Here is a 25305-nt window from a genome sequence, read left to right as displayed (position 1 = left end):
AGAACTAATACCAAAGCGTTGCATTAATATATGTATGCCCTTGGCAGACTTCCAATTGCACTGCTCCAAAGGTAGCTGCTTGGCAGCCAATCACACTATGACTTGCCTTCAATTTGAATGTATACCGATGGGCAAGAGGGAATATCCAATGGAATCATCTCCCGAAAGGCTGAGCAAGCAGGAAAGTAGACCAATAGTTGTCACATTTTTGGGAATCCTGAGAAGTTTTGCATTCCAAACTGAGCAAATAAAAGCCCTGCCGGAGAATCGATCCCTGATTGCACTAAATATATGCTCCATGAAGACAGTTCACACGTGAGGTGTGAGCAATTCCAAGCCTGACACTTTACATTCTAGTCTCAAATCGAGACTTTGCAGTCCATGGGCTTCAGAGTCTCCTTGCATCCAGCAAAACGTTAGAGTGCAGTCGAGGGGATGTAGCTCAGTGGTAGAGCGCATGCTTCGCATGTATGAGGCCCCGGGTTCAATCCCCGGCATCTCCAGGAGTCTCTGTTCTCTATCTTGGCTTTTTCCAGAAGGCTAGCCTGCCATCTTGTGGAAAGTAGAGGTTTCTCGGGCAGTTGGGGGTCAGAACCCCGCTTAAATTGTTTGCTTTGAAAAATGTGTTTGGAGTAGGCATAGTTTCCACTTTTCAAGAAAATCTGAGAATTTTGCTTGCCAAAAGGAGGAAATAAATGCCCTCTCTGAGGATCGAACTCAGGACCTTCAGATTATGAGACTGACGCGCTGCCTACTGCGCTAAGAAGGCTGCACACAAGCATCTCTAAATAGGACTATAGACCATGAAGATATTCCAGGTACGAGGCTTAAGGATTTTCCTGGCTGAGACTTTATGCTGCAGTGTCAAATGGGTTGACTTGGCAGCCAGTAAAACTTGGCAGACATGGGGATGTAGCTCAGTGGTAGAGCGCATGCTTTGCATGTATGAGGCCCCGGGTTCAATCCCCGGCATCTCCAGACTTTTGCCATGCTTGTCTCGGATTTTGGCAGAAAACAAGGCTGGCTATCAGTATTAAGGAAGAGATATGTCATGCAACTGGGATACCAACCCCACTTAAACTGTGAGACGTTTGCCTTGAAAAAACCCATGAAATGGGGCTATCTCATTTTTGATGCTTATACAACAGAAGAATCTTACTTGTTTAAGCCATCAAAGTGATGATTAATCTTGGCAATCTTAATACATTTAGGATAGAAATCTGTGGCAGCCCTCTTGGTCATTGGTAAGGGTTCTTCCTCGAAAGCAGAGACTCTTACTTTTCTGGTAACTTTGAGGGGGAGTGGCAGGTAATATTGATGATGTGCATCTGTCTGCTCCTGGTCCCCACCCTCCACAACCTTTCTTGAGCGAGAGATAATTTTGGTGCTACGGAAGTTTGCCACTACTCCTTCGATAGCTCAGTTGGTAGAGCGGAGGACTGTAGCATAAATTCAGGCATCCTTAGGTCGCTGGTTCAAATCCGGCTCGAAGGATTTTGTGGTTTAATTTCCATGGCTTTTGCTTTGAATCAACAATACCTTCCATTGACTATGAAAAATTCCCAGAGCTTCGATAAATACCGGAAAAGAAGCGTACTCTATCTGCTTTCAAAGGGAATGGATGACATAGTCGTCGCTAGGGGAGGTGTGAAGAACAGTCAAGGAAACCTGCTGATCAGAACTAATACCAAAGCGTTGCATTAATATATGTATGCCCTTGGCAGACTTCCAATTGCACTGCTCCAAAGGTAGCTGCTTGGCAGCCAATCACACTATGACTTGCCTTCAATTTGAATGTATACCGATGGGCAAGAGGGAATATCCAATGGAATCATCTCCCGAAAGGCTGAGCAAGCAGGAAAGTAGACCAATAGTTGTCACATTTTTGGGAATCCTGAGAAGTTTTGCATTCCAAACTGAGCAAATAAAAGCCCTGCCGGAGAATCGATCCCTGATTGCACTAAATATATGCTCCATGAAGACAGTTCACACGTGAGGTGTGAGCAATTCCAAGCCTGACACTTTACATTCTAGTCTCAAATCGAGACTTTGCAGTCCATGGGCTTCAGAGTCTCCTTGCATCCAGCAAAACGTTAGAGTGCAGTCGAGGGGATGTAGCTCAGTGGTAGAGCGCATGCTTCGCATGTATGAGGCCCCGGGTTCAATCCCCGGCATCTCCAGGAGTCTCTGTTCTCTATCTTGGCTTTTTCCAGAAGGCTAGCCTGCCATCTTGTGGAAAGTAGAGGTTTCTCGGGCAGTTGGGGGTCAGAACCCCGCTTAAATTGTTTGCTTTGAAAAATGTGTTTGGAGTAGGCATAGTTTCCACTTTTCAAGAAAATCTGAGAATTTTGCTTGCCAAAAGGAGGAAATAAATGCCCTCTCTGAGGATCGAACTCAGGACCTTCAGATTATGAGACTGACGCGCTGCCTACTGCGCTAAGAAGGCTGCACACAAGCATCTCTAAATAGGACTATAGACCATGAAGATATTCCAGGTACGAGGCTTAAGGATTTTCCTGGCTGAGACTTTATGCTGCAGTGTCAAATGGGTTGACTTGGCAGCCAGTAAAACTTGGCAGACATGGGGATGTAGCTCAGTGGTAGAGCGCATGCTTTGCATGTATGAGGCCCCGGGTTCAATCCCCGGCATCTCCAGACTTTTGCCATGCTTGTCTCGGATTTTGGCAGAAAACAAGGCTGGCTATCAGTATTAAGGAAGAGATATGTCATGCAACTGGGATACCAACCCCACTTAAACTGTGAGACGTTTGCCTTGAAAAAACCCATGAAATGGGGCTATCTCATTTTTGATGCTTATACAACAGAAGAATCTTACTTGTTTAAGCCATCAAAGTGATGATTAATCTTGGCAATCTTAATACATTTAGGATAGAAATCTGTGGCAGCCCTCTTGGTCATTGGTAAGGGTTCTTCCTCGAAAGCAGAGACTCTTACTTTTCTGGTAACTTTGAGGGGGAGTGGCAGGTAATATTGATGATGTGCATCTGTCTGCTCCTGGTCCCCACCCTCCACAACCTTTCTTGAGCGAGAGATAATTTTGGTGCTACGGAAGTTTGCCACTACTCCTTCGATAGCTCAGTTGGTAGAGCGGAGGACTGTAGCATAAATTCAGGCATCCTTAGGTCGCTGGTTCAAATCCGGCTCGAAGGATTTTGTGGTTTAATTTCCATGGCTTTTGCTTTGAATCAACAATACCTTCCATTGACTATGAAAAATTCCCAGAGCTTCGATAAATACCGGAAAAGAAGCGTACTCTATCTGCTTTCAAAGGGAATGGATGACATAGTCGTCGCTAGGGGAGGTGTGAAGAACAGTCAAGGAAACCTGCTGATCAGAACTAATACCAAAGCGTTGCATTAATATATGTATGCCCTTGGCAGACTTCCAATTGCACTGCTCCAAAGGTAGCTGCTTGGCAGCCAATCACACTATGACTTGCCTTCAATTTGAATGTATACCGATGGGCAAGAGGGAATATCCAATGGAATCATCTCCCGAAAGGCTGAGCAAGCAGGAAAGTAGACCAATAGTTGTCACATTTTTGGGAATCCTGAGAAGTTTTGCATTCCAAACTGAGCAAATAAAAGCCCTGCCGGAGAATCGATCCCTGATTGCACTAAATATATGCTCCATGAAGACAGTTCACACGTGAGGTGTGAGCAATTCCAAGCCTGACACTTTACATTCTAGTCTCAAATCGAGACTTTGCAGTCCATGGGCTTCAGAGTCTCCTTGCATCCAGCAAAACGTTAGAGTGCAGTCGAGGGGATGTAGCTCAGTGGTAGAGCGCATGCTTCGCATGTATGAGGCCCCGGGTTCAATCCCCGGCATCTCCAGGAGTCTCTGTTCTCTATCTTGGCTTTTTCCAGAAGGCTAGCCTGCCATCTTGTGGAAAGTAGAGGTTTCTCGGGCAGTTGGGGGTCAGAACCCCGCTTAAATTGTTTGCTTTGAAAAATGTGTTTGGAGTAGGCATAGTTTCCACTTTTCAAGAAAATCTGAGAATTTTGCTTGCCAAAAGGAGGAAATAAATGCCCTCTCTGAGGATCGAACTCAGGACCTTCAGATTATGAGACTGACGCGCTGCCTACTGCGCTAAGAAGGCTGCACACAAGCATCTCTAAATAGGACTATAGACCATGAAGATATTCCAGGTACGAGGCTTAAGGATTTTCCTGGCTGAGACTTTATGCTGCAGTGTCAAATGGGTTGACTTGGCAGCCAGTAAAACTTGGCAGACATGGGGATGTAGCTCAGTGGTAGAGCGCATGCTTTGCATGTATGAGGCCCCGGGTTCAATCCCCGGCATCTCCAGACTTTTGCCATGCTTGTCTCGGATTTTGGCAGAAAACAAGGCTGGCTATCAGTATTAAGGAAGAGATATGTCATGCAACTGGGATACCAACCCCACTTAAACTGTGAGACGTTTGCCTTGAAAAAACCCATGAAATGGGGCTATCTCATTTTTGATGCTTATACAACAGAAGAATCTTACTTGTTTAAGCCATCAAAGTGATGATTAATCTTGGCAATCTTAATACATTTAGGATAGAAATCTGTGGCAGCCCTCTTGGTCATTGGTAAGGGTTCTTCCTCGAAAGCAGAGACTCTTACTTTTCTGGTAACTTTGAGGGGGAGTGGCAGGTAATATTGATGATGTGCATCTGTCTGCTCCTGGTCCCCACCCTCCACAACCTTTCTTGAGCGAGAGATAATTTTGGTGCTACGGAAGTTTGCCACTACTCCTTCGATAGCTCAGTTGGTAGAGCGGAGGACTGTAGCATAAATTCAGGCATCCTTAGGTCGCTGGTTCAAATCCGGCTCGAAGGATTTTGTGGTTTAATTTCCATGGCTTTTGCTTTGAATCAACAATACCTTCCATTGACTATGAAAAATTCCCAGAGCTTCGATAAATACCGGAAAAGAAGCGTACTCTATCTGCTTTCAAAGGGAATGGATGACATAGTCGTCGCTAGGGGAGGTGTGAAGAACAGTCAAGGAAACCTGCTGATCAGAACTAATACCAAAGCGTTGCATTAATATATGTATGCCCTTGGCAGACTTCCAATTGCACTGCTCCAAAGGTAGCTGCTTGGCAGCCAATCACACTATGACTTGCCTTCAATTTGAATGTATACCGATGGGCAAGAGGGAATATCCAATGGAATCATCTCCCGAAAGGCTGAGCAAGCAGGAAAGTAGACCAATAGTTGTCACATTTTTGGGAATCCTGAGAAGTTTTGCATTCCAAACTGAGCAAATAAAAGCCCTGCCGGAGAATCGATCCCTGATTGCACTAAATATATGCTCCATGAAGACAGTTCACACGTGAGGTGTGAGCAATTCCAAGCCTGACACTTTACATTCTAGTCTCAAATCGAGACTTTGCAGTCCATGGGCTTCAGAGTCTCCTTGCATCCAGCAAAACGTTAGAGTGCAGTCGAGGGGATGTAGCTCAGTGGTAGAGCGCATGCTTCGCATGTATGAGGCCCCGGGTTCAATCCCCGGCATCTCCAGGAGTCTCTGTTCTCTATCTTGGCTTTTTCCAGAAGGCTAGCCTGCCATCTTGTGGAAAGTAGAGGTTTCTCGGGCAGTTGGGGGTCAGAACCCCGCTTAAATTGTTTGCTTTGAAAAATGTGTTTGGAGTAGGCATAGTTTCCACTTTTCAAGAAAATCTGAGAATTTTGCTTGCCAAAAGGAGGAAATAAATGCCCTCTCTGAGGATCGAACTCAGGACCTTCAGATTATGAGACTGACGCGCTGCCTACTGCGCTAAGAAGGCTGCACACAAGCATCTCTAAATAGGACTATAGACCATGAAGATATTCCAGGTACGAGGCTTAAGGATTTTCCTGGCTGAGACTTTATGCTGCAGTGTCAAATGGGTTGACTTGGCAGCCAGTAAAACTTGGCAGACATGGGGATGTAGCTCAGTGGTAGAGCGCATGCTTTGCATGTATGAGGCCCCGGGTTCAATCCCCGGCATCTCCAGACTTTTGCCATGCTTGTCTCGGATTTTGGCAGAAAACAAGGCTGGCTATCAGTATTAAGGAAGAGATATGTCATGCAACTGGGATACCAACCCCACTTAAACTGTGAGACGTTTGCCTTGAAAAAACCCATGAAATGGGGCTATCTCATTTTTGATGCTTATACAACAGAAGAATCTTACTTGTTTAAGCCATCAAAGTGATGATTAATCTTGGCAATCTTAATACATTTAGGATAGAAATCTGTGGCAGCCCTCTTGGTCATTGGTAAGGGTTCTTCCTCGAAAGCAGAGACTCTTACTTTTCTGGTAACTTTGAGGGGGAGTGGCAGGTAATATTGATGATGTGCATCTGTCTGCTCCTGGTCCCCACCCTCCACAACCTTTCTTGAGCGAGAGATAATTTTGGTGCTACGGAAGTTTGCCACTACTCCTTCGATAGCTCAGTTGGTAGAGCGGAGGACTGTAGCATAAATTCAGGCATCCTTAGGTCGCTGGTTCAAATCCGGCTCGAAGGATTTTGTGGTTTAATTTCCATGGCTTTTGCTTTGAATCAACAATACCTTCCATTGACTATGAAAAATTCCCAGAGCTTCGATAAATACCGGAAAAGAAGCGTACTCTATCTGCTTTCAAAGGGAATGGATGACATAGTCGTCGCTAGGGGAGGTGTGAAGAACAGTCAAGGAAACCTGCTGATCAGAACTAATACCAAAGCGTTGCATTAATATATATATGCCCTTGGCAGACTTCCAATTGCACTGCTCCAAAGGTAGCTGCTTGGCAGCCAATCACACTATGACTTGCCTTCAATTTGAATGTATACCGATGGGCAAGAGGGAATATCCAATGGAATCATCTCCCGAAAGGCTGAGCAAGCAGGAAAGTAGACCAATAGTTGTCACATTTTTGGGAATCCTGAGAAGTTTTGCATTCCAAACTGAGCAAATAAAAGCCCTGCCGGAGAATCGATCCCTGATTGCACTAAATATATGCTCCATGAAGACAGTTCACACGTGAGGTGTGAGCAATTCCAAGCCTGACACTTTACATTCTAGTCTCAAATCGAGACTTTGCAGTCCATGGGCTTCAGAGTCTCCTTGCATCCAGCAAAACGTTAGAGTGCAGTCGAGGGGATGTAGCTCAGTGGTAGAGCGCATGCTTCGCATGTATGAGGCCCCGGGTTCAATCCCCGGCATCTCCAGGAGTCTCTGTTCTCTATCTTGGCTTTTTCCAGAAGGCTAGCCTGCCATCTTGTGGAAAGTAGAGGTTTCTCGGGCAGTTGGGGGTCAGAACCCCGCTTAAATTGTTTGCTTTGAAAAATGTGTTTGGAGTAGGCATAGTTTCCACTTTTCAAGAAAATCTGAGAATTTTGCTTGCCAAAAGGAGGAAAGAAATGCCCTCTCTGAGGATCGAACTCAGGACCTTCAGATTATGAGACTGACGCGCTGCCTACTGCGCTAAGAAGGCTGCACACAAGCATCTCTAAATAGGACTATAGACCATGAAGATATTCCAGGTACGAGGCTTAAGGATTTTCCTGGCTGAGACTTTATGCTGCAGTGTCAAATGGGTTGACTTGGCAGCCAGTAAAACTTGGCAGACATGGGGATGTAGCTCAGTGGTAGAGCGCATGCTTTGCATGTATGAGGCCCCGGGTTCAATCCCCGGCATCTCCAGACTTTTGCCATGCTTGTCTCGGATTTTGGCAGAAAACAAGGCTGGCTATCAGTATTAAGGAAGAGATATGTCATGCAACTGGGATACCAACCCCACTTAAACTGTGAGACGTTTGCCTTGAAAAAACCCATGAAATGGGGCTATCTCATTTTTGATGCTTATACAACAGAAGAATCTTACTTGTTTAAGCCATCAAAGTGATGATTAATCTTGGCAATCTTAATACATTTAGGATAGAAATCTGTGGCAGCCCTCTTGGTCATTGGTAAGGGTTCTTCCTCGAAAGCAGAGACTCTTACTTTTCTGGTAACTTTGAGGGGGAGTGGCAGGTAATATTGATGATGTGCATCTGTCTGCTCCTGGTCCCCACCCTCCACAACCTTTCTTGAGCGAGAGATAATTTTGGTGCTACGGAAGTTTGCCACTACTCCTTCGATAGCTCAGTTGGTAGAGCGGAGGACTGTAGCATAAATTCAGGCATCCTTAGGTCGCTGGTTCAAATCCGGCTCGAAGGATTTTGTGGTTTAATTTCCATGGCTTTTGCTTTGAATCAACAATACCTTCCATTGACTATGAAAAATTCCCAGAGCTTCGATAAATACCGGAAAAGAAGCGTACTCTATCTGCTTTCAAAGGGAATGGATGACATAGTCGTCGCTAGGGGAGGTGTGAAGAACAGTCAAGGAAACCTGCTGATCAGAACTAATACCAAAGCGTTGCATTAATATATGTATGCCCTTGGCAGACTTCCAATTGCACTGCTCCAAAGGTAGCTGCTTGGCAGCCAATCACACTATGACTTGCCTTCAATTTGAATGTATACCGATGGGCAAGAGGGAATATCCAATGGAATCATCTCCCGAAAGGCTGAGCAAGCAGGAAAGTAGACCAATAGTTGTCACATTTTTGGGAATCCTGAGAAGTTTTGCATTCCAAACTGAGCAAATAAAAGCCCTGCCGGAGAATCGATCCCTGATTGCACTAAATATATGCTCCATGAAGACAGTTCACACGTGAGGTGTGAGCAATTCCAAGCCTGACACTTTACATTCTAGTCTCAAATCGAGACTTTGCAGTCCATGGGCTTCAGAGTCTCCTTGCATCCAGCAAAACGTTAGAGTGCAGTCGAGGGGATGTAGCTCAGTGGTAGAGCGCATGCTTCGCATGTATGAGGCCCCGGGTTCAATCCCCGGCATCTCCAGGAGTCTCTGTTCTCTATCTTGGCTTTTTCCAGAAGGCTAGCCTGCCATCTTGTGGAAAGTAGAGGTTTCTCGGGCAGTTGGGGGTCAGAACCCCGCTTAAATTGTTTGCTTTGAAAAATGTGTTTGGAGTAGGCATAGTTTCCACTTTTCAAGAAAATCTGAGAATTTTGCTTGCCAAAAGGAGGAAATAAATGCCCTCTCTGAGGATCGAACTCAGGACCTTCAGATTATGAGACTGACGCGCTGCCTACTGCGCTAAGAAGGCTGCACACACGCATCTCTAAATAGGACTATAGACCATGAAGATATTCCAGGTACGAGGCTTAAGGATTTTCCTGGCTGAGACTTTATGCTGCAGTGTCAAATGGGTTGACTTGGCAGCCAGTAAAACTTGGCAGACATGGGGATGTAGCTCAGTGGTAGAGCGCATGCTTTGCATGTATGAGGCCCCGGGTTCAATCCCCGGCATCTCCAGACTTTTGCCATGCTTGTCTCGGATTTTGGCAGAAAACAAGGCTGGCTATCAGTATTAAGGAAGAGATATGTCATGCAACTGGGATACCAACCCCACTTAAACTGTGAGACGTTTGCCTTGAAAAAACCCATGAAATGGGGCTATCTCATTTTTGATGCTTATACAACAGAAGAATCTTACTTGTTTAAGCCATCAAAGTGATGATTAATCTTGGCAATCTTAATACATTTAGGATAGAAATCTGTGGCAGCCCTCTTGGTCATTGGTAAGGGTTCTTCCTCGAAAGCAGAGACTCTTACTTTTCTGGTAACTTTGAGGGGGAGTGGCAGGTAATATTGATGATGTGCATCTGTCTGCTCCTGGTCCCCACCCTCCACAACCTTTCTTGAGCGAGAGATAATTTTGGTGCTACGGAAGTTTGCCACTACTCCTTCGATAGCTCAGTTGGTAGAGCGGAGGACTGTAGCATAAATTCAGGCATCCTTAGGTCGCTGGTTCAAATCCGGCTCGAAGGATTTTGTGGTTTAATTTCCATGGCTTTTGCTTTGAATCAACAATACCTTCCATTGACTATGAAAAATTCCCAGAGCTTCGATAAATACCGGAAAAGAAGCGTACTCTATCTGCTTTCAAAGGGAATGGATGACATAGTCGTCGCTAGGGGAGGTGTGAAGAACAGTCAAGGAAACCTGCTGATCAGAACTAATACCAAAGCGTTGCATTAATATATGTATGCCCTTGGCAGACTTCCAATTGCACTGCTCCAAAGGTAGCTGCTTGGCAGCCAATCACACTATGACTTGCCTTCAATTTGAATGTATACCGATGGGCAAGAGGGAATATCCAATGGAATCATCTCCCGAAAGGCTGAGCAAGCAGGAAAGTAGACCAATAGTTGTCACATTTTTGGGAATCCTGAGAAGTTTTGCATTCCAAACTGAGCAAATAAAAGCCCTGCCGGAGAATCGATCCCTGATTGCACTAAATATATGCTCCATGAAGACAGTTCACACGTGAGGTGTGAGCAATTCCAAGCCTGACACTTTACATTCTAGTCTCAAATCGAGACTTTGCAGTCCATGGGCTTCAGAGTCTCCTTGCATCCAGCAAAACGTTAGAGTGCAGTCGAGGGGATGTAGCTCAGTGGTAGAGCGCATGCTTCGCATGTATGAGGCCCCGGGTTCAATCCCCGGCATCTCCAGGAGTCTCTGTTCTCTATCTTGGCTTTTTCCAGAAGGCTAGCCTGCCATCTTGTGGAAAGTAGAGGTTTCTCGGGCAGTTGGGGGTCAGAACCCCGCTTAAATTGTTTGCTTTGAAAAATGTGTTTGGAGTAGGCATAGTTTCCACTTTTCAAGAAAATCTGAGAATTTTGCTTGCCAAAAGGAGGAAATAAATGCCCTCTCTGAGGATCGAACTCAGGACCTTCAGATTATGAGACTGACGCGCTGCCTACTGCGCTAAGAAGGCTGCACACACGCATCTCTAAATAGGACTATAGACCATGAAGATATTCCAGGTACGAGGCTTAAGGATTTTCCTGGCTGAGACTTTATGCTGCAGTGTCAAATGGGTTGACTTGGCAGCCAGTAAAACTTGGCAGACATGGGGATGTAGCTCAGTGGTAGAGCGCATGCTTTGCATGTATGAGGCCCCGGGTTCAATCCCCGGCATCTCCAGACTTTTGCCATGCTTGTCTCGGATTTTGGCAGAAAACAAGGCTGGCTATCAGTATTAAGGAAGAGATATGTCATGCAACTGGGATACCAACCCCACTTAAACTGTGAGACGTTTGCCTTGAAAAAACCCATGAAATGGGGCTATCTCATTTTTGATGCTTATACAACAGAAGAATCTTACTTGTTTAAGCCATCAAAGTGATGATTAATCTTGGCAATCTTAATACATTTAGGATAGAAATCTGTGGCAGCCCTCTTGGTCATTGGTAAGGGTTCTTCCTCGAAAGCAGAGACTCTTACTTTTCTGGTAACTTTGAGGGGGAGTGGCAGGTAATATTGATGATGTGCATCTGTCTGCTCCTGGTCCCCACCCTCCACAACCTTTCTTGAGCGAGAGATAATTTTGGTGCTACGGAAGTTTGCCACTACTCCTTCGATAGCTCAGTTGGTAGAGCGGAGGACTGTAGCATAAATTCAGGCATCCTTAGGTCGCTGGTTCAAATCCGGCTCGAAGGATTTTGTGGTTTAATTTCCATGGCTTTTGCTTTGAATCAACAATACCTTCCATTGACTATGAAAAATTCCCAGAGCTTCGATAAATACCGGAAAAGAAGCGTACTCTATCTGCTTTCAAAGGGAATGGATGACATAGTCGTCGCTAGGGGAGGTGTGAAGAACAGTCAAGGAAACCTGCTGATCAGAACTAATACCAAAGCGTTGCATTAATATATGTATGCCCTTGGCAGACTTCCAATTGCACTGCTCCAAAGGTAGCTGCTTGGCAGCCAATCACACTATGACTTGCCTTCAATTTGAATGTATACCGATGGGCAAGAGGGAATATCCAATGGAATCATCTCCCGAAAGGCTGAGCAAGCAGGAAAGTAGACCAATAGTTGTCACATTTTTGGGAATCCTGAGAAGTTTTGCATTCCAAACTGAGCAAATAAAAGCCCTGCCGGAGAATCGATCCCTGATTGCACTAAATATATGCTCCATGAAGACAGTTCACACGTGAGGTGTGAGCAATTCCAAGCCTGACACTTTACATTCTAGTCTCAAATCGAGACTTTGCAGTCCATGGGCTTCAGAGTCTCCTTGCATCCAGCAAAACGTTAGAGTGCAGTCGAGGGGATGTAGCTCAGTGGTAGAGCGCATGCTTCGCATGTATGAGGCCCCGGGTTCAATCCCCGGCATCTCCAGGAGTCTCTGTTCTCTATCTTGGCTTTTTCCAGAAGGCTAGCCTGCCATCTTGTGGAAAGTAGAGGTTTCTCGGGCAGTTGGGGGTCAGAACCCCGCTTAAATTGTTTGCTTTGAAAAATGTGTTTGGAGTAGGCATAGTTTCCACTTTTCAAGAAAATCTGAGAATTTTGCTTGCCAAAAGGAGGAAAGAAATGCCCTCTCTGAGGATCGAACTCAGGACCTTCAGATTATGAGACTGACGCGCTGCCTACTGCGCTAAGAAGGCTGCACACAAGCATCTCTAAATAGGACTATAGACCATGAAGATATTCCAGGTACGAGGCTTAAGGATTTTCCTGGCTGAGACTTTATGCTGCAGTGTCAAATGGGTTGACTTGGCAGCCAGTAAAACTTGGCAGACATGGGGATGTAGCTCAGTGGTAGAGCGCATGCTTTGCATGTATGAGGCCCCGGGTTCAATCCCCGGCATCTCCAGACTTTTGCCATGCTTGTCTCGGATTTTGGCAGAAAACAAGGCTGGCTATCAGTATTAAGGAAGAGATATGTCATGCAACTGGGATACCAACCCCACTTAAACTGTGAGACGTTTGCCTTGAAAAAACCCATGAAATGGGGCTATCTCATTTTTGATGCTTATACAACAGAAGAATCTTACTTGTTTAAGCCATCAAAGTGATGATTAATCTTGGCAATCTTAATACATTTAGGATAGAAATCTGTGGCAGCCCTCTTGGTCATTGGTAAGGGTTCTTCCTCGAAAGCAGAGACTCTTACTTTTCTGGTAACTTTGAGGGGGAGTGGCAGGTAATATTGATGATGTGCATCTGTCTGCTCCTGGTCCCCACCCTCCACAACCTTTCTTGAGCGAGAGATAATTTTGGTGCTACGGAAGTTTGCCACTACTCCTTCGATAGCTCAGTTGGTAGAGCGGAGGACTGTAGCATAAATTCAGGCATCCTTAGGTCGCTGGTTCAAATCCGGCTCGAAGGATTTTGTGGTTTAATTTCCATGGCTTTTGCTTTGAATCAACAATACCTTCCATTGACTATGAAAAATTCCCAGAGCTTCGATAAATACCGGAAAAGAAGCGTACTCTATCTGCTTTCAAAGGGAATGGATGACATAGTCGTCGCTAGGGGAGGTGTGAAGAACAGTCAAGGAAACCTGCTGATCAGAACTAATACCAAAGCGTTGCATTAATATATGTATGCCCTTGGCAGACTTCCAATTGCACTGCTCCAAAGGTAGCTGCTTGGCAGCCAATCACACTATGACTTGCCTTCAATTTGAATGTATACCGATGGGCAAGAGGGAATATCCAATGGAATCATCTCCCGAAAGGCTGAGCAAGCAGGAAAGTAGACCAATAGTTGTCACATTTTTGGGAATCCTGAGAAGTTTTGCATTCCAAACTGAGCAAATAAAAGCCCTGCCGGAGAATCGATCCCTGATTGCACTAAATATATGCTCCATGAAGACAGTTCACACGTGAGGTGTGAGCAATTCCAAGCCTGACACTTTACATTCTAGTCTCAAATCGAGACTTTGCAGTCCATGGGCTTCAGAGTCTCCTTGCATCCAGCAAAACGTTAGAGTGCAGTCGAGGGGATGTAGCTCAGTGGTAGAGCGCATGCTTCGCATGTATGAGGCCCCGGGTTCAATCCCCGGCATCTCCAGGAGTCTCTGTTCTCTATCTTGGCTTTTTCCAGAAGGCTAGCCTGCCATCTTGTGGAAAGTAGAGGTTTCTCGGGCAGTTGGGGGTCAGAACCCCGCTTAAATTGTTTGCTTTGAAAAATGTGTTTGGAGTAGGCATAGTTTCCACTTTTCAAGAAAATCTGAGAATTTTGCTTGCCAAAAGGAGGAAAGAAATGCCCTCTCTGAGGATCGAACTCAGGACCTTCAGATTATGAGACTGACGCGCTGCCTACTGCGCTAAGAAGGCTGCACACAAGCATCTCTAAATAGGACTATAGACCATGAAGATATTCCAGGTACGAGGCTTAAGGATTTTCCTGGCTGAGACTTTATGCTGCAGTGTCAAATGGGTTGACTTGGCAGCCAGTAAAACTTGGCAGACATGGGGATGTAGCTCAGTGGTAGAGCGCATGCTTTGCATGTATGAGGCCCCGGGTTCAATCCCCGGCATCTCCAGACTTTTGCCATGCTTGTCTCGGATTTTGGCAGAAAACAAGGCTGGCTATCAGTATTAAGGAAGAGATATGTCATGCAACTGGGATACCAACCCCACTTAAACTGTGAGACGTTTGCCTTGAAAAAACCCATGAAATGGGGCTATCTCATTTTTGATGCTTATACAACAGAAGAATCTTACTTGTTTAAGCCATCAAAGTGATGATTAATCTTGGCAATCTTAATACATTTAGGATAGAAATCTGTGGCAGCCCTCTTGGTCATTGGTAAGGGTTCTTCCTCGAAAGCAGAGACTCTTACTTTTCTGGTAACTTTGAGGGGGAGTGGCAGGTAATATTGATGATGTGCATCTGTCTGCTCCTGGTCCCCACCCTCCACAACCTTTCTTGAGCGAGAGATAATTTTGGTGCTACGGAAGTTTGCCACTACTCCTTCGATAGCTCAGTTGGTAGAGCGGAGGACTGTAGCATAAATTCAGGCATCCTTAGGTCGCTGGTTCAAATCCGGCTCGAAGGATTTTGTGGTTTAATTTCCATGGCTTTTGCTTTGAATCAACAATACCTTCCATTGACTATGAAAAATTCCCAGAGCTTCGATAAATACCGGAAAAGAAGCGTACTCTATCTGCTTTCAAAGGGAATGGATGACATAGTCGTCGCTAGGGGAGGTGTGAAGAACAGTCAAGGAAACCTGCTGATCAGAACTAATACCAAAGCGTTGCATTAATATATGTATGCCCTTGGCAGACTTCCAATTGCACTGCTCCAAAGGTAGCTGCTTGGCAGCCAATCACACTATGACTTGCCTTCAATTTGAATGTATACCGATGGGCAAGAGGGAATATCCAATGGAATCATCTCCCGAAAGGCTGAGCAAGCAGGAAAGTAGACCAATAGTTGTCACATTTTTGGGAATCCTGAGAAGTTTTGCATTCCAAACTGAGCAAATAAAAGCCCTGCCGGAGAATCGATCCCTGATTGCACTAAATATATGCTCCATGAAGACAGTTCACACGTGAGGTGTGAGCAATTCCAAGCCTGACACTTTACATTCTAGTCTCAAATCGAGACTTTGCAGTCCATGGGCTTCAGAGTCTCCTTGCATCCAGCAAAACGTTAGAGTGCAGTCGAGGGGATGTAGCTCAGTGGTAGAGCGCATGCTTCGCATGTATGAGGCCCCGGGTTCAATCCCCGGCATCTCCAGGAGTCTCTGTTCTCTATCTTGGCTTTTTCCAGAAGGCTAGCCTGCCATCTTGTGGAAAGTAGAGGTTTCTCGGGCAGTTGGGGGTCAGAACCCCGCTTAAATTGTTTGCTTTGAAAAATGTGTTTGGAGTAGGCATAGTTTCCACTTTTCAAGAAAATCTGAGAATTTTGCTTGCCAAAAGGAGGAAATAAATGCCCTCTCTGAGGATCGAACTCAGGACCTTCAGATTATGAGACTGACGCGCTGCCTACTGCGCTAAGAAGGCTGCACACACGCATCTCTAAATAGGACTATAGACCATGAAGATATTCCAGGTACGAGGCTTAAGGATTTTCCTGGCTGAGACTTTATGCTGCAGTGTCAAATGGGTTGACTTGGCAGCCAGTAAAACTTGGCAGACATGGGGATGTAGCTCAGTGGTAGAGCGCATGCTTTGCATGTATGAGGCCCCGGGTTCAATCCCCGGCATCTCCAGACTTTTGCCATGCTTGTCTCGGATTTTGGCAGAAAACAAGGCTGGCTATCAGTATTAAGGAAGAGATATGTCATGCAACTGGGATACCAACCCCACTTAAACTGTGAGACGTTTGCCTTGAAAAAACCCATGAAATGGGGCTATCTCATTTTTGATGCTTATACAACAGAAGAATCTTACTTGTTTAAGCCATCAAAGTGATGATTAATCTTGGCAATCTTAATACATTTAGGATAGAAATCTGTGGCAGCCCTCTTGGTCATTGGTAAGGGTTCTTCCTCGAAAGCAGAGACTCTTACTTTTCTGGTAACTTTGAGGGGGAGTGGCAGGTAATATTGATGATGTGCATCTGTCTGCTCCTGGTCCCCACCCTCCACAACCTTTCTTGAGCGAGAGATAATTTTGGTGCTACGGAAGTTTGCCACTACTCCTTCGATAGCTCAGTTGGTAGAGCGGAGGACTGTAGCATAAATTCAGGCATCCTTAGGTCGCTGGTTCAAATCCGGCTCGAAGGATTTTGTGGTTTAATTTCCATGGCTTTTGCTTTGAATCAACAATACCTTCCATTGACTATGAAAAATTCCCAGAGCTTCGATAAATACCGGAAAAGAAGCGTACTCTATCTGCTTTCAAAGGGAATGGATGACATAGTCGTCGCTAGGGGAGGTGTGAAGAACAGTCAAGGAAACCTGCTGATCAGAACTAATACCAAAGCGTTGCATTAATATATGTATGCCCTTGGCAGACTTCCAATTGCACTGCTCCAAAGGTAGCTGCTTGGCAGCCAATCACACTATGACTTGCCTTCAATTTGAATGTATACCGATGGGCAAGAGGGAATATCCAATGGAATCATCTCCCGAAAGGCTGAGCAAGCAGGAAAGTAGACCAATAGTTGTCACATTTTTGGGAATCCTGAGAAGTTTTGCATTCCAAACTGAGCAAATAAAAGCCCTGCCGGAGAATCGATCCCTGATTGCACTAAATATATGCTCCATGAAGACAGTTCACACGTGAGGTGTGAGCAATTCCAAGCCTGACACTTTACATTCTAGTCTCAAATCGAGACTTTGCAGTCCATGGGCTTCAGAGTCTCCTTGCATCCAGCAAAACGTTAGAGTGCAGTCGAGGGGATGTAGCTCAGTGGTAGAGCGCATGCTTCGCATGTATGAGGCCCCGGGTTCAATCCCCGGCATCTCCAGGAGTCTCTGTTCTCTATCTTGGCTTTTTCCAGAAGGCTAGCCTGCCATCTTGTGGAAAGTAGAGGTTTCTCGGGCAGTTGGGGGTCAGAACCCCGCTTAAATTGTTTGCTTTGAAAAATGTGTTTGGAGTAGGCATAGTTTCCACTTTTCAAGAAAATCTGAGAATTTTGCTTGCCAAAAGGAGGAAAGAAATGCCCTCTCTGAGGATCGAACTCAGGACCTTCAGATTATGAGACTGACGCGCTGCCTACTGCGCTAAGAAGGCTGCACACAAGCATCTCTAAATAGGACTATAGACCATGAAGATATTCCAGGTACGAGGCTTAAGGATTTTCCTGGCTGAGACTTTATGCTGCAGTGTCAAATGGGTTGACTTGGCAGCCAGTAAAACTTGGCAGACATGGGGATGTAGCTCAGTGGTAGAGCGCATGCTTTGCATGTATGAGGCCCCGGGTTCAATCCCCGGCATCTCCAGACTTTTGCCATGCTTGTCTCGGATTTTGGCAGAAAACAAGGCTGGCTATCAGTATTAAGGAAGAGATATGTCATGCAACTGGGATACCAACCCCACTTAAACTGTGAGACGTTTGCCTTGAAAAAACCCATGAAATGGGGCTATCTCATTTTTGATGCTTATACAACAGAAGAATCTTACTTGTTTAAGCCATCAAAGTGATGATTAATCTTGGCAATCTTAATACATTTAGGATAGAAATCTGTGGCAGCCCTCTTGGTCATTGGTAAGGGTTCTTCCTCGAAAGCAGAGACTCTTACTTTTCTGGTAACTTTGAGGGGGAGTGGCAGGTAATATTGATGATGTGCATCTGTCTGCTCCTGGTCCCCACCCTCCACAACCTTTCTTGAGCGAGAGATAATTTTGGTGCTACGGAAGTTTGCCACTACTCCTTCGATAGCTCAGTTGGTAGAGCGGAGGACTGTAGCATAAATTCAGGCATCCTTAGGTCGCTGGTTCAAATCCGGCTCGAAGGATTTTGTGGTTTAATTTCCATGGCTTTTGCTTTGAATCAACAATACCTTCCATTGACTATGAAAAATTCCCAGAGCTTCGATAAATACCGGAAAAGAAGCGTACTCTATCTGCTTTCAAAGGGAATGGATGACATAGTCGTCGCTAGGGGAGGTGTGAAGAACAGTCAAGGAAACCTGCTGATCAGAACTAATACCAAAGCGTTGCATTAATATATGTATGCCCTTGGCAGACTTCCAATTGCACTGCTCCAAAGGTAGCTGCTTGGCAGCCAATCACACTATGACTTGCCTTCAATTTGAATGTATACCGATGGGCAAGAGGGAATATCCAATGGAATCATCTCCCGAAAGGCTGAGCAAGCAGGAAAGTAGACCAATAGTTGTCACATTTTTGGGAATCCTGAGAAGTTTTGCATTCCAAACTGAGCAAATAAAAGCCCTGCCGGAGAATCGATCCCTGATTGCACTAAATATATGCTCCATGAAGACAGTTCACACGTGAGGTGTGAGCAATTCCAAGCCTGACACTTTACATTCTAGTCTCAAATCGAGACTTTGCAGTCCATGGGCTTCAGAGTCTCCTTGCATCCAGCAAAACGTTAGAGTGCAGTCGAGGGGATGTAGCTCAGTGGTAGAGCGCATGCTTCGCATGTATGAGGCCCCGGGTTCAATCCCCGGCATCTCCAGGAGTCTCTGTTCTCTATCTTGGCTTTTTCCAGAAGGCTAGCCTGCCATCTTGTGGAAAGTAGAGGTTTCTCGGGCAGTTGGGGGTCAGAACCCCGCTTAAATTGTTTGCTTTGAAAAATGTGTTTGGAGTAGGCATAGTTTCCACTTTTCAAGAAAATCTGAGAATTTTGCTTGCCAAAAGGAGGAAATAAATGCCCTCTCTGAGGATCGAACTCAGGACCTTCAGATTATGAGACTGACGCGCTGCCTACTGCGCTAAGAAGGCTGCACACAAGCATCTCTAAATAGGACTATAGACCATGAAGATATTCCAGGTACGAGGCTTAAGGATTTTCCTGGCTGAGACTTTATGCTGCAGTGTCAAATGGGTTGACTTGGCAGCCAGTAAAACTTGGCAGACATGGGGATGTAGCTCAGTGGTAGAGCGCATGCTTTGCATGTATGAGGCCCCGGGTTCAATCCCCGGCATCTCCAGACTTTTGCCATGCTTGTCTCGGATTTTGGCAGAAAACAAGGCTGGCTATCAGTATTAAGGAAGAGATATGTCATGCAACTGGGATACCAACCCCACTTAAACTGTGAGACGTTTGCCTTGAAAAAACCCATGAAATGGGGCTATCTCATTTTTGATGCTTATACAACAGAAGAATCTTACTTGTTTAAGCCATCAAAGTGATGATTAATCTTGGCAATCTTAATACATTTAGGATAGAAATCTGTGGCAGCCCTCTTGGTCATTGGTAAGGGTTCTTCCTCGAAAGCAGAGACTCTTACTTTTCTGGTAACTTTGAGGGGGAGTGGCAGGTAATATTGATGATGTGCATCTGTCTGCTCCTGGTCCCCACCCTCCACAACCTTTCTTGAGCGAGAGATAATTTTGGTGCTACGGAAGTTTGCCACTACTCCTTCGATAGCTCAGTTGGTAGAGCGGAGGACTGTAGCATAAATTCAGGCATCCTTAGGTCGCTGGTTCAAATCCGGCTCGAAGGATTTTGTGGTTTAATTTCCATGGCTTTTGCTTTGAATCAACAATACCTTCCATTGACTATGAAAAATTCCCAGAGCTTCGATAAATACCGGAAAAGAAGCGTACTCTATCTGCTTTCAAAGGGAATGGATGACATAGTCGTCGCTAGGGGAGGTGTGAAGAACAGTCAAGGAAACCTGCTGATCAGAACTAATACCAAAGCGTTGCATTAATATATATATGCCCTTGGCAGACTTCCAATTGCACTGCTCCAAAGGTAGCTGCTTGGCAGCCAATCACACTATGACTTGCCTTCAATTTGAATGTATACCGATGGGCAAGAGGGAATATCCAATGGAATCATCTCCCGAAAGGCTGAGCAAGCAGGAAAGTAGACCAATAGTTGTCACATTTTTGGGAATCCTGAGAAGTTTTGCATTCCAAACTGAGCAAATAAAAGCCCTGCCGGAGAATCGATCCCTGATTGCACTAAATATATGCTCCATGAAGACAGTTCACACGTGAGGTGTGAGCAATTCCAAGCCTGACACTTTACATTCTAGTCTCAAATCGAGACTTTGCAGTCCATGGGCTTCAGAGTCTCCTTGCATCCAGCAAAACGTTAGAGTGCAGTCGAGGGGATGTAGCTCAGTGGTAGAGCGCATGCTTCGCATGTATGAGGCCCCGGGTTCAATCCCCGGCATCTCCAGGAGTCTCTGTTCTCTATCTTGGCTTTTTCCAGAAGGCTAGCCTGCCATCTTGTGGAAAGTAGAGGTTTCTCGGGCAGTTGGGGGTCAGAACCCCGCTTAAATTGTTTGCTTTGAAAAATGTGTTTGGAGTAGGCATAGTTTCCACTTTTCAAGAAAATCTGAGAATTTTGCTTGCCAAAAGGAGGAAAGAAATGCCCTCTCTGAGGATCGAACTCAGGACCTTCAGATTATGAGACTGACGCGCTGCCTACTGCGCTAAGAAGGCTGCACACAAGCATCTCTAAATAGGACTATAGACCATGAAGATATTCCAGGTACGAGGCTTAAGGATTTTCGTGGCTGAGACTTTATGCTGCAGTGTCAAATGGGTTGACTTGGCAGCCAGTAAAACTTGGCAGACATGGGGATGTAGCTCAGTGGTAGAGCGCATGCTTTGCATGTATGAGGCCCCGGGTTCAATCCCCGGCATCTCCAGACTTTTGCCATGCTTGTCTCGGATTTTGGCAGAAAACAAGGCTGGCTATCAGTATTAAGGAAGAGATATGTCATGCAACTGGGATACCAACCCCACTTAAACTGTGAGACGTTTGCCTTGAAAAAACCCATGAAATGGGGCTATCTCATTTTTGATGCTTATACAACAGAAGAATCTTACTTGTTTAAGCCATCAAAGTGATGATTAATCTTGGCAATCTTAATACATTTAGGATAGAAATCTGTGGCAGCCCTCTTGGTCATTGGTAAGGGTTCTTCCTCGAAAGCAGAGACTCTTACTTTTCTGGTAACTTTGAGGGGGAGTGGCAGGTAATATTGATGATGTGCATCTGTCTGCTCCTGGTCCCCACCCTCCACAACCTTTCTTGAGCGAGAGATAATTTTGGTGCTACGGAAGTTTGCCACTACTCCTTCGATAGCTCAGTTGGTAGAGCGGAGGACTGAGGCATAAATTCAGGCATCCTTAGGTCGCTGGTTCAAATCCGGCTCGAAGGATTTTGTGGTTTAATTTCCATGGCTTTTGCTTTGAATCAACAATACCTTCCATTGACTATGAAAAATTCCCAGAGCTTCGATAAATACCGGAAAAGAAGCGTACTCTATCTGCTTTCAAAGGGAATGGATGACATAGTCGTCGCTAGGGGAGGTGTGAAGAACAGTCAAGGAAACCTGCTGATCAGAACTAATACCAAAGCGTTGCATTAATATATATATGCCCTTGGCAGACTTCCAATTGCACTGCTCCAAAGGTAGCTGCTTGGCAGCCAATCACACTATGACTTGCCTTCAATTTGAATGTATACCGATGGGCAAGAGGGAATATCCAATGGAATCATCTCCCGAAAGGCTGAGCAAGCAGGAAAGTAGACCAATAGTTGTCACATTTTTGGGAATCCTGAGAAGTTTTGCATTCCAAACTGAGCAAATAAAAGCCCTGCCGGAGAATCGATCCCTGATTGCACTAAATATATGCTCCATGAAGACAGTTCACACGTGAGGTGTGAGCAATTCCAAGCCTGACACTTTACATTCTAGTCTCAAATCGAGACTTTGCAGTCCATGGGCTTCAGAGTCTCCTTGCATCCAGCAAAACGTTAGAGTGCAGTCGAGGGGATGTAGCTCAGTGGTAGAGCGCATGCTTCGCATGTATGAGGCCCCGGGTTCAATCCCCGGCATCTCCAGGAGTCTCTGTTCTCTATCTTGGCTTTTTCCAGAAGGCTAGCCTGCCATCTTGTGGAAAGTAGAGGTTTCTCGGGCAGTTGGGGGTCAGAACCCCGCTTAAATTGTTTGCTTTGAAAAATGTGTTTGGAGTAGGCATAGTTTCCACTTTTCAAGAAAATCTGAGAATTTTGCTTGCCAAAAGGAGGAAAGAAATGCCCTCTCTGAGGATCGAACTCAGGACCTTCAGATTATGAGACTGACGCGCTGCCTACTGCGCTAAGAAGGCTGCACACAAGCATCTCTAAATAGGACTATAGACCATGAAGATATTCCAGGTACGAGGCTTAAGGATTTTCCTGGCTGAGACTTTATGCTGCAGTGTCAAATGGGTTGACTTGGCAGCCAGTAAAACTTGGCAGACATGGGGATGTAGCTCAGTGGTAGAGCGCATGCTTTGCATGTATGAGGCCCCGGGTTCAATCCCCGGCATCTCCAGACTTTTGCCATGCTTGTCTCGGATTTTGGCAGAAAACAAGGCTGGCTATCAGTATTAAGGAAGAGATATGTCATGCAACTGGGATACCAACCCCACTTAAACTGTGAGACGTTTGCCTTGAAAAAACCCATGAAATGGGGCTATCTCATTTTTGATGCTTATACAACAGAAGAATCTTACTTGTTTAAGCCATCAAAGTGATGATTAATCTTGGCAATCTTAATACATTTAGGATAGAAATCTGTGGCAGCCCTCTTGGTCATTGGTAAGGGTTCTTCCTCGAAAGCAGAGACTCTTACTTTTCTGGTAACTTTGAGGGGGAGTGGCAGGTAATATTGATGATGTGCATCTGTCTGCTCCTGGTCCCCACCCTCCACAACCTTTCTTGAGCGAGAGATAATTTTGGTGCTACGGAAGTTTGCCACTACTCCTTCGATAGCTCAGTTGGTAGAGCGGAGGACTGTAGCATAAATTCAGGCATCCTTAGGTCGCTGGTTCAAATCCGGCTCGAAGGATTTTGTGGTTTAATTTCCATGGCTTTTGCTTTGAATCAACAATACCTTCCATTGACTATGAAAAATTCCCAGAGCTTCGATAAATACCGGAAAAGAAGCGTACTCTATCTGCTTTCAAAGGGAATGGATGACATAGTCGTCGCTAGGGGAGGTGTGAAGAACAGTCAAGGAAACCTGCTGATCAGAACTAATACCAAAGCGTTGCATTAATATATGTATGCCCTTGGCAGACTTCCAATTGCACTGCTCCAAAGGTAGCTGCTTGGCAGCCAATCACACTATGACTTGCCTTCAATTTGAATGTATACCGATGGGCAAGAGGGAATATCCAATGGAATCATCTCCCGAAAGGCTGAGCAAGCAGGAAAGTAGACCAATAGTTGTCACATTTTTGGGAATCCTGAGAAGTTTTGCATTCCAAACTGAGCAAATAAAAGCCCTGCCGGAGAATCGATCCCTGATTGCACTAAATATATGCTCCATGAAGACAGTTCACACGTGAGGTGTGAGCAATTCCAAGCCTGACACTTTACATTCTAGTCTCAAATCGAGACTTTGCAGTCCATGGGCTTCAGAGTCTCCTTGCATCCAGCAAAACGTTAGAGTGCAGTCGAGGGGATGTAGCTCAGTGGTAGAGCGCATGCTTCGCATGTATGAGGCCCCGGGTTCAATCCCCGGCATCTCCAGGAGTCTCTGTTCTCTATCTTGGCTTTTTCCAGAAGGCTAGCCTGCCATCTTGTGGAAAGTAGAGGTTTCTCGGGCAGTTGGGGGTCAGAACCCCGCTTAAATTGTTTGCTTTGAAAAATGTGTTTGGAGTAGGCATAGTTTCCACTTTTCAAGAAAATCTGAGAATTTTGCTTGCCAAAAGGAGGAAAGAAATGCCCTCTCTGAGGATCGAACTCAGGACCTTCAGATTATGAGACTGACGCGCTGCCTACTGCGCTAAGAAGGCTGCACACAAGCATCTCTAAATAGGACTATAGACCATGAAGATATTCCAGGTACGAGGCTTAAGGATTTTCCTGGCTGAGACTTTATGCTGCAGTGTCAAATGGGTTGACTTGGCAGCCAGTAAAACTTGGCAGACATGGGGATGTAGCTCAGTGGTAGAGCGCATGCTTTGCATGTATGAGGCCCCGGGTTCAATCCCCGGCATCTCCAGACTTTTGCCATGCTTGTCTCGGATTTTGGCAGAAAACAAGGCTGGCTATCAGTATTAAGGAAGAGATATGTCATGCAACTGGGATACCAACCCCACTTAAACTGTGAGACGTTTGCCTTGAAAAAACCCATGAAATGGGGCTATCTCATTTTTGATGCTTATACAACAGAAGAATCTTACTTGTTTAAGCCATCAAAGTGATGATTAATCTTGGCAATCTTAATACATTTAGGATAGAAATCTGTGGCAGCCCTCTTGGTCATTGGTAAGGGTTCTTCCTCGAAAGCAGAGACTCTTACTTTTCTGGTAACTTTGAGGGGGAGTGGCAGGTAATATTGATGATGTGCATCTGTCTGCTCCTGGTCCCCACCCTCCACAACCTTTCTTGAGCGAGAGATAATTTTGGTGCTACGGAAGTTTGCCACTACTCCTTCGATAGCTCAGTTGGTAGAGCGGAGGACTGTAGCATAAATTCAGGCATCCTTAGGTCGCTGGTTCAAATCCGGCTCGAAGGATTTTGTGGTTTAATTTCCATGGCTTTTGCTTTGAATCAACAATACCTTCCATTGACTATGAAAAATTCCCAGAGCTTCGATAAATACCGGAAAAGAAGCGTACTCTATCTGCTTTCAAAGGGAATGGATGACATAGTCGTCGCTAGGGGAGGTGTGAAGAACAGTCAAGGAAACCTGCTGATCAGAACTAATACCAAAGCGTTGCATTAATATATATATGCCCTTGGCAGACTTCCAATTGCACTGCTCCAAAGGTAGCTGCTTGGCAGCCAATCACACTATGACTTGCCTTCAATTTGAATGTATACCGATGGGCAAGAGGGAATATCCAAT

At 45.3% G+C, this 25305-nt stretch overlaps 60 non-coding genes across 60 annotated transcripts; 45 read left to right on the top strand and 15 right to left on the bottom strand.

Annotated features, from left to right (window-relative positions):
- The first annotated feature begins 431 nt into the window (after positions 1-431).
- TRNAA-CGC (transfer RNA alanine (anticodon CGC)) lies at positions 432-503 on the top strand. The gene has a single exon. It is a non-coding gene; the product is annotated as a tRNA-Ala (tRNA).
- Positions 504-696: 193 nt separating this feature from the next.
- On the bottom strand, positions 697-769 carry TRNAM-CAU (transfer RNA methionine (anticodon CAU)). The gene has a single exon. It is a non-coding gene; the product is annotated as a tRNA-Met (tRNA).
- A 137-nt stretch (positions 770-906) lies between these two features.
- Positions 907-978, top strand: TRNAA-UGC (transfer RNA alanine (anticodon UGC)). Its single transcript has one exon. It is a non-coding gene; the product is annotated as a tRNA-Ala (tRNA).
- A 430-nt stretch (positions 979-1408) lies between these two features.
- Positions 1409-1494, top strand: TRNAY-GUA (transfer RNA tyrosine (anticodon GUA)). Its single transcript is given in 2 exon segments — positions 1409-1445; positions 1459-1494. It is a non-coding gene; the product is annotated as a tRNA-Tyr (tRNA).
- Positions 1495-2108: 614 nt separating this feature from the next.
- TRNAA-CGC (transfer RNA alanine (anticodon CGC)) lies at positions 2109-2180 on the top strand. The gene has a single exon. It is a non-coding gene; the product is annotated as a tRNA-Ala (tRNA).
- A 193-nt stretch (positions 2181-2373) lies between these two features.
- TRNAM-CAU (transfer RNA methionine (anticodon CAU)) lies at positions 2374-2446 on the bottom strand. Its single transcript has one exon. It is a non-coding gene; the product is annotated as a tRNA-Met (tRNA).
- A 137-nt stretch (positions 2447-2583) lies between these two features.
- On the top strand, positions 2584-2655 carry TRNAA-UGC (transfer RNA alanine (anticodon UGC)). The gene has a single exon. It is a non-coding gene; the product is annotated as a tRNA-Ala (tRNA).
- Positions 2656-3085: 430 nt separating this feature from the next.
- TRNAY-GUA (transfer RNA tyrosine (anticodon GUA)) lies at positions 3086-3171 on the top strand. Its single transcript is given in 2 exon segments — positions 3086-3122; positions 3136-3171. It is a non-coding gene; the product is annotated as a tRNA-Tyr (tRNA).
- Positions 3172-3785: 614 nt separating this feature from the next.
- On the top strand, positions 3786-3857 carry TRNAA-CGC (transfer RNA alanine (anticodon CGC)). Its single transcript has one exon. It is a non-coding gene; the product is annotated as a tRNA-Ala (tRNA).
- A 193-nt stretch (positions 3858-4050) lies between these two features.
- Positions 4051-4123, bottom strand: TRNAM-CAU (transfer RNA methionine (anticodon CAU)). Its single transcript has one exon. It is a non-coding gene; the product is annotated as a tRNA-Met (tRNA).
- Positions 4124-4260: 137 nt separating this feature from the next.
- Positions 4261-4332, top strand: TRNAA-UGC (transfer RNA alanine (anticodon UGC)). The gene has a single exon. It is a non-coding gene; the product is annotated as a tRNA-Ala (tRNA).
- A 430-nt stretch (positions 4333-4762) lies between these two features.
- TRNAY-GUA (transfer RNA tyrosine (anticodon GUA)) lies at positions 4763-4848 on the top strand. The gene is given in 2 exon segments: positions 4763-4799; positions 4813-4848. It is a non-coding gene; the product is annotated as a tRNA-Tyr (tRNA).
- A 614-nt stretch (positions 4849-5462) lies between these two features.
- TRNAA-CGC (transfer RNA alanine (anticodon CGC)) lies at positions 5463-5534 on the top strand. Its single transcript has one exon. It is a non-coding gene; the product is annotated as a tRNA-Ala (tRNA).
- Positions 5535-5727: 193 nt separating this feature from the next.
- Positions 5728-5800, bottom strand: TRNAM-CAU (transfer RNA methionine (anticodon CAU)). The gene has a single exon. It is a non-coding gene; the product is annotated as a tRNA-Met (tRNA).
- Positions 5801-5937: 137 nt separating this feature from the next.
- On the top strand, positions 5938-6009 carry TRNAA-UGC (transfer RNA alanine (anticodon UGC)). Its single transcript has one exon. It is a non-coding gene; the product is annotated as a tRNA-Ala (tRNA).
- Positions 6010-6439: 430 nt separating this feature from the next.
- Positions 6440-6525, top strand: TRNAY-GUA (transfer RNA tyrosine (anticodon GUA)). Its single transcript is given in 2 exon segments — positions 6440-6476; positions 6490-6525. It is a non-coding gene; the product is annotated as a tRNA-Tyr (tRNA).
- Positions 6526-7139: 614 nt separating this feature from the next.
- TRNAA-CGC (transfer RNA alanine (anticodon CGC)) lies at positions 7140-7211 on the top strand. Its single transcript has one exon. It is a non-coding gene; the product is annotated as a tRNA-Ala (tRNA).
- Positions 7212-7404: 193 nt separating this feature from the next.
- On the bottom strand, positions 7405-7477 carry TRNAM-CAU (transfer RNA methionine (anticodon CAU)). The gene has a single exon. It is a non-coding gene; the product is annotated as a tRNA-Met (tRNA).
- A 137-nt stretch (positions 7478-7614) lies between these two features.
- Positions 7615-7686, top strand: TRNAA-UGC (transfer RNA alanine (anticodon UGC)). Its single transcript has one exon. It is a non-coding gene; the product is annotated as a tRNA-Ala (tRNA).
- Positions 7687-8116: 430 nt separating this feature from the next.
- TRNAY-GUA (transfer RNA tyrosine (anticodon GUA)) lies at positions 8117-8202 on the top strand. The gene is given in 2 exon segments: positions 8117-8153; positions 8167-8202. It is a non-coding gene; the product is annotated as a tRNA-Tyr (tRNA).
- Positions 8203-8816: 614 nt separating this feature from the next.
- TRNAA-CGC (transfer RNA alanine (anticodon CGC)) lies at positions 8817-8888 on the top strand. The gene has a single exon. It is a non-coding gene; the product is annotated as a tRNA-Ala (tRNA).
- A 193-nt stretch (positions 8889-9081) lies between these two features.
- On the bottom strand, positions 9082-9154 carry TRNAM-CAU (transfer RNA methionine (anticodon CAU)). Its single transcript has one exon. It is a non-coding gene; the product is annotated as a tRNA-Met (tRNA).
- Positions 9155-9291: 137 nt separating this feature from the next.
- On the top strand, positions 9292-9363 carry TRNAA-UGC (transfer RNA alanine (anticodon UGC)). Its single transcript has one exon. It is a non-coding gene; the product is annotated as a tRNA-Ala (tRNA).
- A 430-nt stretch (positions 9364-9793) lies between these two features.
- TRNAY-GUA (transfer RNA tyrosine (anticodon GUA)) lies at positions 9794-9879 on the top strand. Its single transcript is given in 2 exon segments — positions 9794-9830; positions 9844-9879. It is a non-coding gene; the product is annotated as a tRNA-Tyr (tRNA).
- Positions 9880-10493: 614 nt separating this feature from the next.
- TRNAA-CGC (transfer RNA alanine (anticodon CGC)) lies at positions 10494-10565 on the top strand. The gene has a single exon. It is a non-coding gene; the product is annotated as a tRNA-Ala (tRNA).
- A 193-nt stretch (positions 10566-10758) lies between these two features.
- Positions 10759-10831, bottom strand: TRNAM-CAU (transfer RNA methionine (anticodon CAU)). The gene has a single exon. It is a non-coding gene; the product is annotated as a tRNA-Met (tRNA).
- A 137-nt stretch (positions 10832-10968) lies between these two features.
- TRNAA-UGC (transfer RNA alanine (anticodon UGC)) lies at positions 10969-11040 on the top strand. The gene has a single exon. It is a non-coding gene; the product is annotated as a tRNA-Ala (tRNA).
- A 430-nt stretch (positions 11041-11470) lies between these two features.
- Positions 11471-11556, top strand: TRNAY-GUA (transfer RNA tyrosine (anticodon GUA)). The gene is given in 2 exon segments: positions 11471-11507; positions 11521-11556. It is a non-coding gene; the product is annotated as a tRNA-Tyr (tRNA).
- A 614-nt stretch (positions 11557-12170) lies between these two features.
- TRNAA-CGC (transfer RNA alanine (anticodon CGC)) lies at positions 12171-12242 on the top strand. Its single transcript has one exon. It is a non-coding gene; the product is annotated as a tRNA-Ala (tRNA).
- Positions 12243-12435: 193 nt separating this feature from the next.
- Positions 12436-12508, bottom strand: TRNAM-CAU (transfer RNA methionine (anticodon CAU)). The gene has a single exon. It is a non-coding gene; the product is annotated as a tRNA-Met (tRNA).
- Positions 12509-12645: 137 nt separating this feature from the next.
- On the top strand, positions 12646-12717 carry TRNAA-UGC (transfer RNA alanine (anticodon UGC)). The gene has a single exon. It is a non-coding gene; the product is annotated as a tRNA-Ala (tRNA).
- A 430-nt stretch (positions 12718-13147) lies between these two features.
- On the top strand, positions 13148-13233 carry TRNAY-GUA (transfer RNA tyrosine (anticodon GUA)). Its single transcript is given in 2 exon segments — positions 13148-13184; positions 13198-13233. It is a non-coding gene; the product is annotated as a tRNA-Tyr (tRNA).
- Positions 13234-13847: 614 nt separating this feature from the next.
- TRNAA-CGC (transfer RNA alanine (anticodon CGC)) lies at positions 13848-13919 on the top strand. The gene has a single exon. It is a non-coding gene; the product is annotated as a tRNA-Ala (tRNA).
- A 193-nt stretch (positions 13920-14112) lies between these two features.
- Positions 14113-14185, bottom strand: TRNAM-CAU (transfer RNA methionine (anticodon CAU)). The gene has a single exon. It is a non-coding gene; the product is annotated as a tRNA-Met (tRNA).
- A 137-nt stretch (positions 14186-14322) lies between these two features.
- On the top strand, positions 14323-14394 carry TRNAA-UGC (transfer RNA alanine (anticodon UGC)). The gene has a single exon. It is a non-coding gene; the product is annotated as a tRNA-Ala (tRNA).
- A 430-nt stretch (positions 14395-14824) lies between these two features.
- On the top strand, positions 14825-14910 carry TRNAY-GUA (transfer RNA tyrosine (anticodon GUA)). The gene is given in 2 exon segments: positions 14825-14861; positions 14875-14910. It is a non-coding gene; the product is annotated as a tRNA-Tyr (tRNA).
- Positions 14911-15524: 614 nt separating this feature from the next.
- On the top strand, positions 15525-15596 carry TRNAA-CGC (transfer RNA alanine (anticodon CGC)). The gene has a single exon. It is a non-coding gene; the product is annotated as a tRNA-Ala (tRNA).
- A 193-nt stretch (positions 15597-15789) lies between these two features.
- On the bottom strand, positions 15790-15862 carry TRNAM-CAU (transfer RNA methionine (anticodon CAU)). The gene has a single exon. It is a non-coding gene; the product is annotated as a tRNA-Met (tRNA).
- A 137-nt stretch (positions 15863-15999) lies between these two features.
- On the top strand, positions 16000-16071 carry TRNAA-UGC (transfer RNA alanine (anticodon UGC)). The gene has a single exon. It is a non-coding gene; the product is annotated as a tRNA-Ala (tRNA).
- Positions 16072-16501: 430 nt separating this feature from the next.
- On the top strand, positions 16502-16587 carry TRNAY-GUA (transfer RNA tyrosine (anticodon GUA)). The gene is given in 2 exon segments: positions 16502-16538; positions 16552-16587. It is a non-coding gene; the product is annotated as a tRNA-Tyr (tRNA).
- Positions 16588-17201: 614 nt separating this feature from the next.
- Positions 17202-17273, top strand: TRNAA-CGC (transfer RNA alanine (anticodon CGC)). Its single transcript has one exon. It is a non-coding gene; the product is annotated as a tRNA-Ala (tRNA).
- Positions 17274-17466: 193 nt separating this feature from the next.
- Positions 17467-17539, bottom strand: TRNAM-CAU (transfer RNA methionine (anticodon CAU)). Its single transcript has one exon. It is a non-coding gene; the product is annotated as a tRNA-Met (tRNA).
- A 137-nt stretch (positions 17540-17676) lies between these two features.
- Positions 17677-17748, top strand: TRNAA-UGC (transfer RNA alanine (anticodon UGC)). The gene has a single exon. It is a non-coding gene; the product is annotated as a tRNA-Ala (tRNA).
- A 430-nt stretch (positions 17749-18178) lies between these two features.
- TRNAY-GUA (transfer RNA tyrosine (anticodon GUA)) lies at positions 18179-18264 on the top strand. The gene is given in 2 exon segments: positions 18179-18215; positions 18229-18264. It is a non-coding gene; the product is annotated as a tRNA-Tyr (tRNA).
- Positions 18265-18878: 614 nt separating this feature from the next.
- Positions 18879-18950, top strand: TRNAA-CGC (transfer RNA alanine (anticodon CGC)). The gene has a single exon. It is a non-coding gene; the product is annotated as a tRNA-Ala (tRNA).
- A 193-nt stretch (positions 18951-19143) lies between these two features.
- Positions 19144-19216, bottom strand: TRNAM-CAU (transfer RNA methionine (anticodon CAU)). Its single transcript has one exon. It is a non-coding gene; the product is annotated as a tRNA-Met (tRNA).
- A 137-nt stretch (positions 19217-19353) lies between these two features.
- Positions 19354-19425, top strand: TRNAA-UGC (transfer RNA alanine (anticodon UGC)). Its single transcript has one exon. It is a non-coding gene; the product is annotated as a tRNA-Ala (tRNA).
- Positions 19426-19855: 430 nt separating this feature from the next.
- On the top strand, positions 19856-19941 carry TRNAY-GUA (transfer RNA tyrosine (anticodon GUA)). Its single transcript is given in 2 exon segments — positions 19856-19892; positions 19906-19941. It is a non-coding gene; the product is annotated as a tRNA-Tyr (tRNA).
- A 614-nt stretch (positions 19942-20555) lies between these two features.
- TRNAA-CGC (transfer RNA alanine (anticodon CGC)) lies at positions 20556-20627 on the top strand. The gene has a single exon. It is a non-coding gene; the product is annotated as a tRNA-Ala (tRNA).
- Positions 20628-20820: 193 nt separating this feature from the next.
- Positions 20821-20893, bottom strand: TRNAM-CAU (transfer RNA methionine (anticodon CAU)). Its single transcript has one exon. It is a non-coding gene; the product is annotated as a tRNA-Met (tRNA).
- A 137-nt stretch (positions 20894-21030) lies between these two features.
- TRNAA-UGC (transfer RNA alanine (anticodon UGC)) lies at positions 21031-21102 on the top strand. Its single transcript has one exon. It is a non-coding gene; the product is annotated as a tRNA-Ala (tRNA).
- Positions 21103-21532: 430 nt separating this feature from the next.
- Positions 21533-21618, top strand: TRNAL-GAG (transfer RNA leucine (anticodon GAG)). The gene is given in 2 exon segments: positions 21533-21569; positions 21583-21618. It is a non-coding gene; the product is annotated as a tRNA-Leu (tRNA).
- A 614-nt stretch (positions 21619-22232) lies between these two features.
- TRNAA-CGC (transfer RNA alanine (anticodon CGC)) lies at positions 22233-22304 on the top strand. Its single transcript has one exon. It is a non-coding gene; the product is annotated as a tRNA-Ala (tRNA).
- A 193-nt stretch (positions 22305-22497) lies between these two features.
- On the bottom strand, positions 22498-22570 carry TRNAM-CAU (transfer RNA methionine (anticodon CAU)). Its single transcript has one exon. It is a non-coding gene; the product is annotated as a tRNA-Met (tRNA).
- Positions 22571-22707: 137 nt separating this feature from the next.
- Positions 22708-22779, top strand: TRNAA-UGC (transfer RNA alanine (anticodon UGC)). The gene has a single exon. It is a non-coding gene; the product is annotated as a tRNA-Ala (tRNA).
- Positions 22780-23209: 430 nt separating this feature from the next.
- Positions 23210-23295, top strand: TRNAY-GUA (transfer RNA tyrosine (anticodon GUA)). Its single transcript is given in 2 exon segments — positions 23210-23246; positions 23260-23295. It is a non-coding gene; the product is annotated as a tRNA-Tyr (tRNA).
- Positions 23296-23909: 614 nt separating this feature from the next.
- TRNAA-CGC (transfer RNA alanine (anticodon CGC)) lies at positions 23910-23981 on the top strand. The gene has a single exon. It is a non-coding gene; the product is annotated as a tRNA-Ala (tRNA).
- A 193-nt stretch (positions 23982-24174) lies between these two features.
- TRNAM-CAU (transfer RNA methionine (anticodon CAU)) lies at positions 24175-24247 on the bottom strand. Its single transcript has one exon. It is a non-coding gene; the product is annotated as a tRNA-Met (tRNA).
- A 137-nt stretch (positions 24248-24384) lies between these two features.
- TRNAA-UGC (transfer RNA alanine (anticodon UGC)) lies at positions 24385-24456 on the top strand. The gene has a single exon. It is a non-coding gene; the product is annotated as a tRNA-Ala (tRNA).
- Positions 24457-24886: 430 nt separating this feature from the next.
- TRNAY-GUA (transfer RNA tyrosine (anticodon GUA)) lies at positions 24887-24972 on the top strand. The gene is given in 2 exon segments: positions 24887-24923; positions 24937-24972. It is a non-coding gene; the product is annotated as a tRNA-Tyr (tRNA).
- Positions 24973-25305: the final 333 nt, after the last annotated feature.

The sequence above is a fragment of the Lissotriton vulgaris genome, unplaced genomic scaffold (assembly GCF_964263255.1).
Source record: "Lissotriton vulgaris unplaced genomic scaffold, aLisVul1.2 SCAFFOLD_2797, whole genome shotgun sequence".
NCBI lineage: Eukaryota > Metazoa > Chordata > Amphibia > Caudata > Salamandridae > Lissotriton > Lissotriton vulgaris.
Note: the sequence above shows the minus strand (reverse complement) of the source record. Positions and strands in the feature narration are given on the sequence as shown.